Source organism: Phoca vitulina, unplaced genomic scaffold (genome assembly GCF_004348235.1).
Source record: "Phoca vitulina isolate PV1807 unplaced genomic scaffold, GSC_HSeal_1.0 scaffold21, whole genome shotgun sequence".
NCBI classification, from domain to species: Eukaryota; Metazoa; Chordata; class Mammalia; order Carnivora; family Phocidae; genus Phoca; species Phoca vitulina.
The window spans coordinates 12,963,681-12,979,450 of NW_022589724.1; the positions used below are offsets into that span (position 1 = coordinate 12,963,681).

Genomic DNA, 15,770 nt, shown 5'->3' on the forward strand with positions numbered 1-15,770 from the left:
TAGAATTGTAATGTTAGAAGCATTTAATGTCTATTTTACAAATGAGGAAACAGGATCAGAAAATGGGAAAATTAACAAAATCCCTATCCAACAAAAACCTCCCAGGACATTAGCCTTGAATAGAACCTGAAGACCTTACCTCCCCATCCAGGAAGCCCAGATGGATTGCCTTTGGGATGGCAGCCTCACAACTCCCTTTGCATCTGCCGGTCATTCCTAGCTATGTGAAGATCCTGGTCAGGTGTTGCCAGCCGGTTCGTTTTCTACTGAAGCTTATTAAAGGCTTCTCTTTTTGCATTTTCCAAATGGTCTCAAAGCTTTGGGAAAATAAAAAGAAAATATTGTGAGACAGGAATTCTGGGTTCTAATCACTAAAACATGAACTTGCTTACTAAGAGGCTTTGGGATATCAGGAAAAAATATTTTCACAGGACCCTGGTTTTCACATCTATAAGTGAGGGAGTTGGATTAGGTCATCTGCAGCCCCTTTGTGCTCATTATTACTAAGAAGTACCAAACAATTTGCAGTATCCTATCAGAAATAAAGATAGCCACACCTAGATTCCTGAAGCCTTCTCTTGCAACATCCCCCTGATACCTTAATGAATTCACATGTTCCCTTTCCATGGATCTTGCCCATTAATTGCACTGAAGTTGTAGATCCTCCCAGAAGTTTTGAATGGCCATTTTGTGTGTTGTCCAGCAGCCAATTGAGCCCATTTCTGAAATTAAATGGTATGGAGGTAAATCAAGGCCATGGGTCTTTAATTAATGATTGAGTGAATATTTAGACATTATTTTTAAGATGGTTTGTTGCTAGTAATCCAATATTTCAACAAATCCTCTTATATAGTGCCTCTTAAATAAACCTCTTAAGTAGAAGAAAAAAAGTCTTTTCCCTCTACCTATCAAGTTTTCAGCTGGGGTCCTGTAAATTAGATTAACAAAAGATAGCTTAACAAGAGAAGAAGAAATTGAAATTTACTAACATGTGCATTACAAATATACATGGGAGTATTAAGACATGAGTACCTCCAAGGAGTGGTTAGAACTTGAGCTTATATAACATCTTAACAAAACAACAATAGATTTTTGGAGAAATAATACAAAAGAAAAGAACTTTGAGTTTCTAAAGTGGCAAATTGTGCAAAGGAAAATATATGGTAGTAGGTTTAGTTTTATAAGAAACTGCCAAACTGTCTTCCAAAGTGGCTGTACTATTTAGCATTCCCCCCAGCAATGAACTTGTGTTCCTGTTGTTGCTCCACATCCTCTTGGGTATTTGGTATTGTCAGTGTTGTGGATTTTGGCCATTCTAACAGGTATGTAGTGGTATCTCCTTTTAGTTTGCAATGTTGAACACCTTTTCATATGTTTACTTGCCTCTGTATCTTCTTTAGTAAGGTGTCTGTCAAGGTTTTTGGCCCAGTTTTAAATTAGGTTATTTTCTTACTGTTGCATTTTAAGAGTACTTTGTATATTTTGGAAAACACTCCTTTATCATATGTCTTTAGCAAATATTTTCTCCCAGTCTGGGACTTGTTTTCTTATTCTTTTGACATTGCCTTTTGCAGACCAGAGGTTTTTCATTTTTTTTTTTTTTAAATCTTCTTAAGTTTATTTATTTTAAGTAATCTCTACCCAGTGTGGGGCTCGAACTCACAACCCCGACCGAGATCAAGAGTTGCATGCTCTTCTGACTAAGCCAGCCAGGTGCCCTGAAGTTTTTCATTTTAATGAAGTCCAGCTTAGCAATCATTTCTTTCATGGGTTGTGCCTTTGGTGTCCTATCTAAAAAGTCATTGCCATACTCGAGGCCATCTAGGTTTTCTCCTGTCATTTTCTAGGAATTTTATAGTTTTGCATTTTGCATTTAGATCTGTGATCCATTTTGAGTTAATTTTTGTGAAAGGAGTAAAGTCTTTGTTTAGATTCTTTTTTTTTTTTTGCATGTATATATCCAGTCCCAGCACTGTTTGTTGAAAAGACTGTCTTCTCCTTTGTCAAAGATCAGTTGACTGTATTTATGTGGGTCTATTTCTGGGTTCTCTATTCTGTTCTACTGATCTTTTTGTTTATTCCTTCACCAATACCACACTGCTTGGTTACTGCAGCTATATAGTAAGTCTTGGGAGTCAGGTAGTGTCAGTCCTCCAACTTTGTTCTCCTTTAATACTGAGTTGGCTATTCTGGGTCTTTTACCTCTCCATATAAGTCATTAGAATCAGGGTCACCTGGCTGGCTTAGCTGGTGAAGCATGTGACTCGACCTTGAGGTTGTGAGTTCAAGCCCCACACTGGATGTAGAGCTTACTTAAAATGAAAAACTTTGAAATCAAAAGTACAAGTATTTCTCAATTAAAAAAACCTTAGAATCAATTTGTTGATAGCCACAAAATAATTTGCTGGGATTTTGATTGGCATTGCATTGAATCCATATATCAGTTTGGGATAGACTGATACCTTGACAATATTGAGTCTTCTTATCAATGAATATGAACTATCCATTTATTAAGTTGTTCTATGGTATCTTTCGTAAGAGTTTTGTAGGTTTCCTCATACAGATCTTGTTAGATTTTAAGAGTTGTACCCCAGTATTTTGCGGGGGTGCTAATATAAGTGGTAATGTGTTTTAAATTTCAAATTTCACTTCTTCATTACTGGTTTTGGAAAGTGATTGACTTTTGTATATTAACCTTATATCCTACAACCTTACTATAATCATTTATTAGTTCCCAGGAGGGGTTTGTTTGTTTGTTTTTTGGTCATTTTTTTCAGGTTTTCTACAGAGACAGTTATGTCAGCTGTGAACATAGTTTTATTTCTTCCTTTTATTTCCTTTTGTGGTGTTATTGCATTAGCTAGGACTTCCAGTATGATGTTGAAAAGCATTAATGAGAAGGGACATCCTTGCCTAGTTCATGATCTTAGTGAGAAAATTTCTAGTTTCTCACTATTAGCTGTAGGGTTTTTGTAGATATTCCTCATCAGGTTGAGTAAGTTCCCTCTATTCTTAGTTTACTGAGAGATTTTATCATGAGTGGGTGTTAGATTCTGTCAAATGCTTTTTCTGCATCTATTGTTATGATCTTGCCTGTTGGTGTGGTAGATTATGATTTTCGAATGCTGAACCAGCCTTGCATACCTGAAATAAATCCCATATGGTTGTTTTTATATGAATATTCAAGCCTTCCCCCCATTTCATATGTTGAAATCCTAACCCCCAAGACAATGGTATTAGGAAATGGGGCCTTCAAGAGGTGATTAGATCGTGAGGGTGGGGCTCTCGTGATTGGATTAGTGCCCTTAATAGACCCAGAGAGCTAGCTGGTCCGTTTTACCATGTGAGGACACAGTGAGATGGTACCATCTATGAACCAGAAATCAAGCCCTTACGTCTCCTGACTCTGTTATGTGCCTTGGTCTTGGACTTCCTAGCCTCCAGAACTGTGGGAAATAAAGCTTATTGTTTAGAGGCTACCCAGTCTCTGGTTCGGAGGGTCCCTGATTTAATGATGGTTCAACTTACAATTTTTCAACGTTGTGATGGTGTGAAAGTGCTAGACATTCAGTAGAAACCACACTCTGAAATTTGAATTTTAATGTTTTCCTGGGGTAGTGGTATGTAGAATGATACTCTCTCTCATGATGCCGGTCAGTGGCAGTCAGTCACAGCTCCCAGTCAGCCACTCGGTCATAAGGGGGGACAACTGATACACTTAACAACCATTTTGTACCCATACAACCATTCAATAAATTACATGAAATATTCAATACTATCATAAAATAGGCTTTGTGTTAGATGATTTTGCCCAACTGTAGGCTAATGTAAGTGTTCTGAGCATGTTTAACACAGGCTAGGCTAAGCAAGGGTGTTTGCTAGGTTATGTGTATTAAATGCATTTTTAACTTCTGATATTTTCAATTTACAATGGGTTTACTGGGACAACCCCATGGTAAGTTGAGGAAGATCTGTATTTTGTTATGGCAGCCTGAACAGGCTATCACAGCTGTAGCATATAGTTCTTTTTATACATTGTTGGATTCCATCTACTAATATTTTGTTGAGGACTTTTGTATGTATCCATGAGAGATACTGGTCTGTAATTTTCTTGTAATGTCTTTGTCTGGTTTTGGATTAGGGTAATGCTGGCTTCATAGAATGAATTAGGAATATTTTCTCTATTTCTGTCTTCTGAAAAGGGCTAGAGAGAAATGGTATAGTTTCTTCATTTAAATGTTTGTTAGAATTCATAAGTGGGGGCGCCTGGGTGGCTCAGTCAGTTGAGCATCTGCCTTCAGCTCAAGTCATGATGTCAGGGTCCTGGGATCAAGTCCTACATCGGGCGCCCTGCTCAGCGGGGAGTCTGCTTCTTTCTCTCATCTGCCTCCCCCACCCCCTGCTCTCATGCTCTCTCTCACTCTCCCTCTTTCTTTTTTTTTTTTTAAGATTTTATTTATTTATTTGAGAGAGAGAATGAGATAGAGAGAGAGAGAGCATGAGAAGGGGGAGGGTCAGAGGGAGAAGCAGACTCCCTGCTGAGCAGGGAGCCTGATGTGGGACTCGATCCCAGGACTCCAGGATCATGACCTGAGCCGAAGGCAGTCGCTTAACCAACTGAGCCACCCAGGCGCCCTCACTCTCCCTCTTTCTTAAATAAGTAAAATCTTTTTAAAAAATGAAGTCTCTTTAGAGAAGATTTGCTATTTTTCTTGCAGGCAGATAGAACTTTATGGAAAGATCATCTTGACCCACCTAGTCACTGAAATAGTTCAGGCTGTTTTAGGCACTGTTAGTGCTGTTTCTGATTTGCTTTTACTCTCACGGTATAGTTCTTCAAGGATCTCAGTTGAGATTCTTGAGGTGTGTACCAGGGCTCCTCCTTCCTGTTTAATTCTTTCTAGCGCTCTGAGACAGCTAAGTGTTAGTGCTCAGATTTTTTTTTTCTTTTTTTGTCTTAGCAGTTGGTTTCCTGGCTTCTTGCCCCTTGTGTGTACAGATTAGGAATTATCAAATGCTTTGAGGATAAATGGCGTGTAGAGTGATTGGCTCTTCTTGCTGTGATTGCCTTTTCTCTGGGATCTTGGGCTTTCAAGTCCTAGCTGTCTTGATAGACTTGACCTCCAAATTTTGTATCTGTAGCCCAATCAGACTGTCGAAAATTCTAGGATGTTTCTCACTGTTTGGTTTCTATACTCCTAGACACAAATCAACAATGCCCTAAGCAGAAAAGTGGTTAGGAATGTAAGATTCACTTCAGTGTGTTTCTCTTCTTGCTGAGCTCTTGGACTCTCAAGCCTTGGTTGCTCTAGAATAGCTTCAAACAACCTCTGTTGTTTGTTGTTTTAAATACAATGTTTATAGTTCCAGTTCTTAGTGGGAGAGGTAGTTTATTCAACAAGGTAGCCCATCATAGCTGGAAGTCTACATCATTAAAGAAATTCATCATGATGGATATATCCTTTAAATGAGATTGTATTTTCAAAAAGTTATGTGTGGTAAAAAACACAATATAAAATTTATCCTCTTAACCACCTTTAAGTATACAGTTCAGTGGTGTTAACTATATTCACATTGTTGTGTGACAGATCTCTCTAGAGCTTTTTCATTGTGTCAAACTAGAATTCTATATTCATGGAACAACTCCCCAGATTCACCTCCTCCAGTTCCTGGCAACCACCATAATACTTTGTTTCCATGATTTTGACAACTCTAGGTATTTCATGTAAGTGGAATCATATAGTATTCCAGTAGTCCTTTTGTGACTGGTTTACTTTACTCAGCAGAATGTCCTCAAGGTTCATCCATGTTGTGGCATATGACAGGATTTCTTTCTTTAATGAAGAAATATAAGATTTCTTTAAGTCTGAGTAATATTCTATTGTATGTAAATGCCATATTTTGTTTATCCATTCATCCATCTATGGACATTTGGGCAGCTTTCCCCTCTTGGCCATTGGAATATGCTGCAGTGAACATCGGTGTGCAAATATCTCTTCAAGTTCCTGCTTTAATTGCTGGATATATACCCAGAGGTGGGATTTCTGAATCATAATTTTATTTTTTGAAGAACCCCCATATTGTTTTCTATAGTGGCTGTACCATTTACATTTCCACCAGCTATGCTTAAGGTTCCAATTTCTCCACAGGATTACATATTTGAAATATGTGGCAATTAACGTTTTTTTTTTTTTGGACAGACATTATTCTGTCAAAAATATTTACTTTTTTTTTTTTTTAATTCAGCCTAGACCAGGAGTGTTGACAGAACAAGGTGTTAAGAATCCTTTCTTTTTTGTTCAGAAGTTAGTCTCTTTCTCTGCCTCATATTATTCTCTCTCCTCATGTACGGCAAGGGTAAGAGAGACTGAGGTTTCCTTGTCACAGTGGGGTGAGGTGAGGATGTGAGCACCACATTTGGCTAATCAGTCGGATATGCTTTAAATGTTATTTATTACCACTATTATTATTTTGGAGATACTTAATGCTGTAAGTAGAAAGGGGGTTAAGAGCATGGAATCTGGCTCCAAACCGCCTGGGATGAATCCGGGTTCCTCCAGCTATAATATGATCTTGGGCAGATGTCTTAATTCCTCTGTGCCTCAGTTTCCTCATCTATAAATTGGCAATGCTAACAACACCCACGGCATAGAGTTCTTAGGATTAAATAAATTAATATCCCCTAAGCACTTAGTGTAAACCCCGGTCACATATAGTCAGTACTATAAAAGTGTTTGCTAGGTAAAATAAAGGTGGAGGGCGCCAGCCTTACCTCTATGATTCTGAGCTGTGTAGGTGGTGTTATTGTATGCCTCCCTGGTCCTAGTGTGTTTTAGGTGTTATTAAACTGCCCCCCACTCCATGGGATGGATGCGAGTGTTGTAGTTGGATTGGGAACTTCCACGGGGCAGCAGTGACTGTGGGTTGTAAGTCAGTAGATGTTCCTGAATATGCCTACTCGGTGCGTTAAAACAGGTGTTAAACACCAGACGAACGGAGCAGGTTCTTGCAAGGTCCGCTCCTTGCGTTTAGGTGAAGCTCTGCGGAGCTCCAAGGGGGCAGCAGGGACCGCGGGCCAGTGCGCGCGGCAGGACGGAGTGCTGCCCACTTCAGAACATCGCGGGGACCGTGGGTTCCACACCTGTCTGGGCACAGAGACCGAGCTCGTGAGCGCCGGTGTGTGCTAGGAAGGTCGGTCCACACCTCCTCCCGGCAGCGACGACCGCGAGCTCGGAGCGCTTCGTAGGAGGTGTCGTTACACACTTCCTGTGGGTCTCGCGGACCACGGCGCGTTTCCGGTGCCGGCTGGAGCCCGGGGTCCAAGCCCCCGCCCCGTTCGCCAGCCCCGCCCCGCCCGCGCCCCGCCCCCCGCCCGCCGCGCTCCGAGCCGGGCGCGCGGAGCCCGGGGCGCACGGAGCGGCGCGCGCCGGTCGGCAGAGCCAGGCTGGCGTCCCCGCCCCCCGCCCCGCGTCTCCGTCCGCCGCCCGCCCGGCGCCTTCCCCGCTCTTCTTGCCTTCGCTCCCCGTTCTCCCGGCCGCTTTCCCTCCCTCCCCTCGGTCCCGCCCCGTCCAGCCCGGGCTGCCCGGCTCCCGCAGGCCCCCCCGCCGCCCGCGTTCCTATGGACAGACGCACAGACACCTGCAGGTGGGTGAGAGCCCGCGCGCGGGGCGGGGACGAGCGCGCCGACGCTGCGACCTGGGCCGGGGAGCCCCTTTGTGTGGGGGGCGGCCGCGCTGGGGTCCGCGCTGTCTCCCCTTCGGCAGCCGAGCAGTGACCCGGCTGAACCCTCTTTTGTCTCCTGGGGGGGGGGGGGGGGGGGGGAAGGCCGAGAGTCAGGGCAGCGACTCGGGCAGCTGGCCGTCGCCGACGACAGGCTTGGGGGCGCGAGGGGTGAGACCCCGGGCGGCCGAACGGGCGGGCTCCCGGAGCGAGCGCGGGCGGCCGCGGCTCTGGTCAGCCTCGGCGGGGCCGGCCCGCCGCCTAGCATCTCCTGTCGCCGCCGCGGGCGCGCTGCGTGGGTCTGGCTCGCTTGCTCCTGCTCTTGGGTCTGTTTGGAGGTGGGAAGGAGAAAGAAAAGATCTGCCTTCTTAGTTTCCAAGTCTTGAGACGGTTGTGGAGAGAGGGACAGAGGTGGTTCGGGTCTTTGCCCGACTTGTTTGCCTCGCGAGAGGCACGCTGAGGTGCGTGTGGGGCGTGTGTGGAGGAACGTGCATCGCTTCGGTCCCTTATTTATTGTTTCTAACGGAGGAGGGCTTTCTCCGAAGGGCTCTTCCGCCCCCTCCCCCATCTGAGGCTGCGCGCAGTGATTTGTGTTTGTTATCGAATACATCGACAAATGTATTCCCCTGGGTGCGAGGAGGCTCGGCTGATCGAAATCAAACCAAAATCACAGACTGTTTCTGGTTTTCAGGTGGCTTTTCTTCTTTTCTTAAGATTAAGTAGGGACTTACAGGCAAATCAAAGATAAACATGACTGTGATTTTTACGCTTTTTTTTTTACATGTATACCTATTTTAAAGTTTGATGGTAAAGTTTTGTTATTTCCCGTGCTCGTTAGGATTAGCATGACAGAATCTTCTACCTATTAAGTAAACAGTTAACAAGCGAGTCAGATAGTGACAGCTTCCACAGTGGAGGTTAAATTGGAGTGCAATAAATATCTAGCTTTCCGTTTAGGCTGAAACCTGTATTTTTGCTGGTTTAAAATATGAGGTCTTCCACAGCATATGGGGACAACGTGAATGTTAGAACTGATTTTTCTCTCTGTGATTGTGCTTTCCCTCTTTTACTGTTTTTATGTATTCTCTCTATAAAACCCAACGATTGGGTTGTACATGGTGGATATAGTTTTTGAAAAGTACTGTAGGTGATATTTCTGAATTATATTATTTATCTGGCTGAGTTTCTTATGAAGAGTTGATATGTATTTGTAGATATTCAAATTATAAATGATGTTGAATAAGCACCCAGAAACTTCATTTTACAGATTCAGATTTTTAATGCAGGTATGGATTTATATCTTTGTATTAATCTCAATCTAGTGCTCACTTCTGGAGACTTTTTTTTTGCCTATTGTGTGAGAATCCATATTGACAAATTTAAATCTGATGGTTATCAAGGAGATTAAAAAAATAGTTTTGGGTGCACTCAGTTATATGTATAGCTATATGTAGAAAGAGGCTTTCTTAAACATCTGAACTTAAAGGAAAAAACATTGTGGTGGAAAACAATTGATTTAAATCTTCATCAAGTAAGATGTAGAAATTTATCAGAAAGCAATGTACAATTTTAATGCAGTTTTAATTAGACAAACTGATTTTTGTCATTATAAAGAGGAGACCGTTTTAGTGTGCCGAAAAGAGTGGTCTTTTTCTAGGAGAAAAAATTAGCCTAGATTCTTGCCCTAGTTACATTAACAGACTATTATTATTGCATGCCTAATTTTGTAAATATCTGGAGTGTACATTTTTGTACACTTAAAACCTAGAAGAGGCTACATCTAACATTAATTTCACCCTTTGAATTTATCAAATTTTATTCTTGCTTTGACTTCCTGTCTAGATTAGCTAAACGAATTTAGACTGCATGGGGCTCAGTGCAAGGCGCTAGTAGGCCCCTGAGGAAGGTTCCTCTTTCTTTTTCAATAAGGATGGCCCAAAGAGCATAGGTATTGAAATTTGTTCAGGCTTTATTAGGAATGGTGGGATGGAGTTCAAAAATACTCCCAGAGTGTTAGATTACACACTCTTAGTTCTTAGAAGTTTTAAAAAAGATAAGCTAACAACTTGAATTGTTTGTTTAGGTATTTATTTATAGGACTGTCAATCAGAGGAATAAGGCTTAACAAAGAGTCACTGTGTAAATTAAATATTAAGAGTGTGGCCTGTGTTGAGAATTGCTTGGCAACTTGTAGTTACGCCTAACAGTTTTTTGGGATTCGCAGTGTAGTGTCTTCACGTGGGCTGGCTAAAAGAGAACAACTAGTTTTTTTGTTTTGTTTTTATTTTTGGCTCTGAAAAGTGGATATTAATTTTTTGGTTTTTGTATAATTGACATTAATATTTTCGTGTAACCAGAAGCAGTCCAGAGAACCTTACATATTTTCAACTGATTTCTCTTCTGGTTTGTTGGTGTTTAGGAAGGCGTATAAATTATGTTTCACTCTTCATGAATGAAATTTTTTTCTGATACTTTTGATATGACAAATGTTACTTTCAGAAATTTTGAATATGTAAAGTTGGATTTTAAATATAGCTAAGCAATATAAACTAACATTTGCCAGTTTCTTTTTTTTAAACAACGCTAAGCTGCCCAGTTAAATTTGATAGGCTTGAAAATCCATAGACTTTTCCTGCCTGCTTGTTAGTTATCAGTGTGGTACCATGAAAGGAAACTCAAAATGGCCACTTAAGGTTACCTGGAACCCTCAAAGGACTAGTATTATCATTAGTACTAACCAAATGGAAAACTAAAAAGTAACAGTTTTATTCTTTGTAATAGATCTGTGACTTTCAAATACTTCTTTTTCATGAAGTTTTTTATAGCGTAGTGTGGAAGCAGGTCTGACTGTGAGAAGTATGGACAGTGACCTCTCATTCCAGCCTTTATCGGCCTGCATTGTTTAAGAATGGCATAAACTCATGCTGCTCTTTGAAAATGCGGAATTCATTCTTGGATTAATATTCTGCTACCAGATGTACGAGGCTGGCTCTGAAGAAGCTTTTTCTCTTAAATACTGTCAAAAATAGAGAAGCTGAAGACTGGAGAGAAGCCATTTATTTTGAACAGTTTATTTTCTGACAGTTTGTGTTTGTAAAGAAACCTGCTCATAATATTTACGTAAGAGATCTACATAGTTGCCCGAAGAAGCCCCACAGGTTTCTTTTTTTCCTTTAAAAAAGTTTCCATAGAGCTTAACTCTAATGTGATACTTCTTGACTTTGCTTCTGATTAGTTGATTTATGGACTTTATTTACCAGCATGATTGGAGAATTCTTTTGCTATACAGAAATTGCACTCTGCCTGTGCTCTGGTCTGTTTCCTAGGTAACAAATGTACTGCATAGATTCCATAATGAGGACTGTGGTTGGCTAGTTACAGTGTAAATTCTGTTGTTTGGTAAAGCTTAGTCTCAAATTCAAATAAAGGTCAAGAAACCAAAAGTACTCAAGATGCGAATTTTTGAATTTTATTTTGTATCCAATGTCAACAAAGTTTAATACGCTTTTCTGGAGAAAGGCAAATTATGCAGCAGTATTCAAGTGTATTTTGTAAAGTCTTAAATAGTTGGAGAGCTTTTTGACTCTTCCATATTGGTAATACCAATGGCTCTAGTAACAAAGAAAATATTTCAAAACACTTTATCACACTTTATTTATTTTTTATTTTTTTATATTTTTGAAGATTTTATTTATTTATTTGACAGAGGGAGACACAGCGAGAGAGGGAACATAAGCAGGGGGAGTGGGAGAAGGAGAAGCAGGCTTCCCGCTGAGCAGAGAGCCCGATGTGGGGCTCCATCCCAGGACCCTGGGATCATGCCCTGAGCAGAAGGCAGACACTTAACGACTGAGCCACCCAGGCGCCCCTATCACACTTTAATATAGAAAGCAAAGGGATATTGTCTAGGATGTCAGTAACTGGCTTTTTTGTATTGAAAGAAAAGTAACATCATATATGTTGCTAAAGATAAATTGTGCAACTTCATGTGAAGTACAACTTTTAGGGGGGCCTGGGTGGCTCACTTGGTTGAGCGTCAGACTCTTGTAAAAAAAAAAGAATAGAACTTTTAAAAACTTTAAGAAGACATTAAAACATTTTAAGAAAACATTAAAAGTCTTGGGACGCCTGGGTGGCTCAGTCGGTTAAGCGTCTGCCTTCGGCTCAGGTCATGATTCCAGGGTCCTGGGATCGAGTGCCGCATCTGGCTCCTTGCTCAGCAGGGAGCCTGCTTCTCCTTCTGCCTCTGCCACTCCCCCTGCTTGTGCTTGCTCTCTCTTTCTCTGACAAATAAATAAAATCTTAAAAAAAAAATTTAAAAGTCTTACTGTGAAGTGATATATTGATACTCTAGGTATTTTCTCTCTGGTCAGCCTGAATTTTGGCCTGCTCAGCACCAGGGAGTAAGTCTGTCTTAGGTAGCTACAAATTGGAGAATAGCTTTCCGCTCCCCCTTACTCTCCTCTTGAAATCTATAGCTCTAGATGCAGGGCAAGAAATAATATATGTGCAATTGCTAGTAATTATTACCTGTTTGTTAAAAAGAAAATTTACAGTGAACCAGAATTCCATTAATACCCATTGAAAATATCTTTTCATTTGATGCCTGAAAGTGTTTTGTTTGTTGATCATCAGGGATTCTATTAGGTGAAAAAAAAATTTTTTTTAAAGATTTCTTTATTTTAGAGAGAGAGAGAATCTTCAAGCAGATTCCCTGCTGAGTGCAGAGCCTGATGCAAGGCTTGATCCCAGGACCCTGAGATCATGACCTGAGTGGAAACCAAGAGTTGGATGCTCAGCCGACTGAGCCACCCAGGTGCCCCTGAAAAAAAAAATTTTTTTTTTTAAGTTAATTTGAGGGGCACCTGGCTGACTCAGTTGGTAGAGCATGTGGTTCTTGCTCTGGGGGTTGTGAGCTCGAGCCACATGTTGGGTGTAGAGCTTACTTAAAAAAAAAAGTTGGGGCACCTGGGTGGCTCAGTCGTTAAGCATCTGTCTTCGGCTCAGGTCATGATCCCAGGGTCCTGGGATCGAGCCCCACATTGGGCTCCCTACTCAGCAGGAAGCCTGCTTCTCCCTCTCCCATTCCCCCTGCTTGTGTTTCCTCTCTTGCTGTGTCTCTCTCTCTCTCAAATAAATAAGATCTTTAAAAAAAAAAAAAAAGTTGGGGTGCCTGGGTGGCTCAGGTGGTTGGGTGTCTGCCTTCGGCTCAGGTCATGATCTCAGGGTCTTGGGATCAAGCCCCATATTGGGCTCTTTGCTCAGTGGCGGATCTGCTTCTCCCTCTCCCTCTGCCTGCCACTCCTCCTGCTTGTGTGCACTCGCTCTCTCTCTGTGTCAAATAAATAAAATTTTGGGGAAAAAAAGTTAATTTGAATTCTAAAATATTATCCAAATTGCTTCAATTGCTTTCCCTTGCTTAGCAGGATTGGTTTGGATTATTTATTTACCTTTTTAATTAATTTTAATTTCAAGGATAAGATGTATCTTGTTTGGGTTTTCTTTCTTCTTGGTTTTCCTCAAAACTGACAACTACTTTAAACCTTTCTGGCCTTTTCAGGTTGCAAATATTGTACCCCTTCAGTTTTCCCTTGTATTTTCTCTATAAATATTTACTCTTTAAAAAAAATTTTTTTTTTTTTTTTACTTTTTTTTTAAAGTAGGCTCCATGCCCTGTGTGGGGCTTGAACTCATGAGTCTGAAATCAAGAGTCTTATGCTCTACTGACTCAGCCAGCCAGGTACCCCTATTTAAATTTTTTTTAATCATTGCGTTATTTAAGGCGTAATCACTACATATCAAAAGCTCTACTTTTCTGTGACTTCATGCTTCTGGGACGGAGTTAACAGTATTTGTGAACTCCTACCTAGCCAAAACAACTTCCTCTCCCCAGCCAGTATTAGTTAACAAGGGCTGTCATAACAAAGTATAAGAGACTGGGTGCCTTAAACAACAAAATTTTCTTATAGTCTGGAGGCTAGAAGTCCCAGATCAAGATGTTGGCAGAGGGGTGCCTGGATGGCTCAGTTGTTAAGTGTCTGCCTTCGGCTCAGGTCATGATCCCGGGGTCCTGGGATCGAGCCCCTCGTCGGGCTCCCTGCTCAGCAGGAAGCCTCCTTCTCCCTCTCCCACTCTCCCTGCTTGTGTTCCTTCTCTCGCTGTGTCTCTCTCTGTCAAATAAATAAATAAAATCTTAAAAAAAAAAAAAAAGATGTTGGCAGAGTTGGGTTCTTCTAAGGCCTCTCTTGGCTTTCTTTCTTTCTTTCTTTTTTTTTTTTTTTTAGATTATTTATTTATTTGACAGAGAGAGACACAGCGAGGGAGGGAACACAAGCAGGGGGAGTGGGAGAGGGAGAAGCAGGCTTCCCCTGGAGCAGGGAGCCCGATGTGGGGCTCAATCCCAGGACCCTGGGATCATGACCTGAACCGAAGGCAGACGCTTAATGACTGAGCCACCCAGGCGCCCCTCTTCTTGGCTTTCAATTTCAGTCTTCTCAGATGTTTTCACAATATGCCTGTCTGTGTCCTAATCTCCTCTTCTTATGGGACATCTGTCCATAGCCTTAGAACTCACCCAAATGACCTTGTTTTACCTTAATTACCTCTTTAAAGGCCCTATCTCCAAATACTGTCTCATTTTGAAGTACTGGGTATTGGGACTTCAGAGTATGAATTTGGGGGAAAAAACAATACAGCTCATAAATATAACCTATTCCTCCACTCATTGTCTTTCATACATACAGATACTTTACTCCATATGTGTGATATAATCGAGCCCCTAGACTCCTTGATTCCTACTCCTTAAGATTTCTCAGTTCTGTTTGCCCCCATACAAATCACATACTACTCTATCACCTTTGCCTATCATTAGCCTTGGTTCTACAGTTAAATTTATTCAATGCACAACACAAATCCTTGTGCTAAGGCTTCTGTAATCATCATTTGATAGTCTGAAGCTCTTTGAATCCTCATAAATGGCTCATGTGAATAATGTGTCCCGTCTTTCATGTTTAAAGCTGTTTATCTGGGGTTTTTATACTTGAAGGCCAGTGTTGCTGAATATAAGTACTTGGCTTACATTTTCTTTCCTCAAGTTTCTTAAATATGTTACTCTGTTGTAGGGTTTGGCGGACCTTTTCTTGAAAGGCCAAATGGCAATTATTTTAGGCTTTGTGGAACATGGGTCGCTGTCACAGTTATGTAACTGTGCCACAGCAGTGCAAAAGCAACCATATAGAGTATGTAAATGAATGAGCATAACTGTGTTTGGTAAAACTTTGTTTATAGAACCAGACAGTGGCTGGATTTGGTGCACAAGCCATAGTTTGCTGAGTCCTAAAAAAAACTAGTTTTTTTTAGATTTTATTTGTTTGAGAGAGCGAGCATGCATGAGAGAGCATGAGCAGGGGGAGGGGCAGAGGGAGAAGCAGACTCTGCTGAGCAGGGAGCCTGATGTGGGGCTCCATCCCAGGACCCTGAGATAGTGACTTGAGCCAAAGGCAGACGCTTAACCAACTGAGCCACCAGGTGCCCCGGAGTCCTACTCTATTGTATTATAGTAAAAAGTGTTATTGTCAGAGTCTAGTACCACTATGATTTTCTTTTCTTTTTTTTTTTAAGTGACTTTATCTTTCTCTTAGATGCCCAAAGGACTTTTTTCTTCATCTTTAAAGGCTAGTAATTTTACTAGAGCATGTATTAAGTGTTGGCTGTTCTCTGTTAATTTTTCCAGATACACAATGTGGATTTTATAATGTTGGCTTAAATATTTTTTCATAAATATTTTCATCAGTGATAGATTTTAGTATTTAATCTGTTTTATCGCTTTCATTTTGTTTTTGGGGGTCTCCTGTTACATGTATGTTGGATCTTCTTTGCCTGTCTTTTATATCTATACCTTTCTTCAAATTCTTTTTATCTTTTTTAATAATTTGTTTTATTTTTCTATTTTTTCCTTTTTATCCTTTATGAGGCAGTTTCCATGGTATCTATTAAGTCCAGTTTTGTCTTCCTTTCTGAATTTTTTTCTTTCCTATTCTGTCTTGAATGCT

General features: G+C 41.0%; 1 protein-coding gene across 4 annotated transcripts in view; it reads left to right on the forward strand.

The window, feature by feature from the left end:
• The first annotated feature begins 7,520 nt into the window (after positions 1-7,520).
• Positions 7,521-15,770, forward strand: part of KIAA1958 (KIAA1958 ortholog) — a 162,553-nt gene continuing 154,303 nt past the window's right edge. For 2 of the 4 annotated variants that reach the window (XR_004301162.1, XM_032419039.1), the window contains exon 1: positions 7,522-7,644. The gene's annotated coding sequence lies outside the window, so the exon portion shown is untranslated. Of the gene's footprint in view, positions 7,645-8,007; positions 8,411-15,770 lie in introns of those variants that run through there. The other 2 variants (XM_032419040.1, XM_032419038.1) reach the window with 2 other exon arrangements.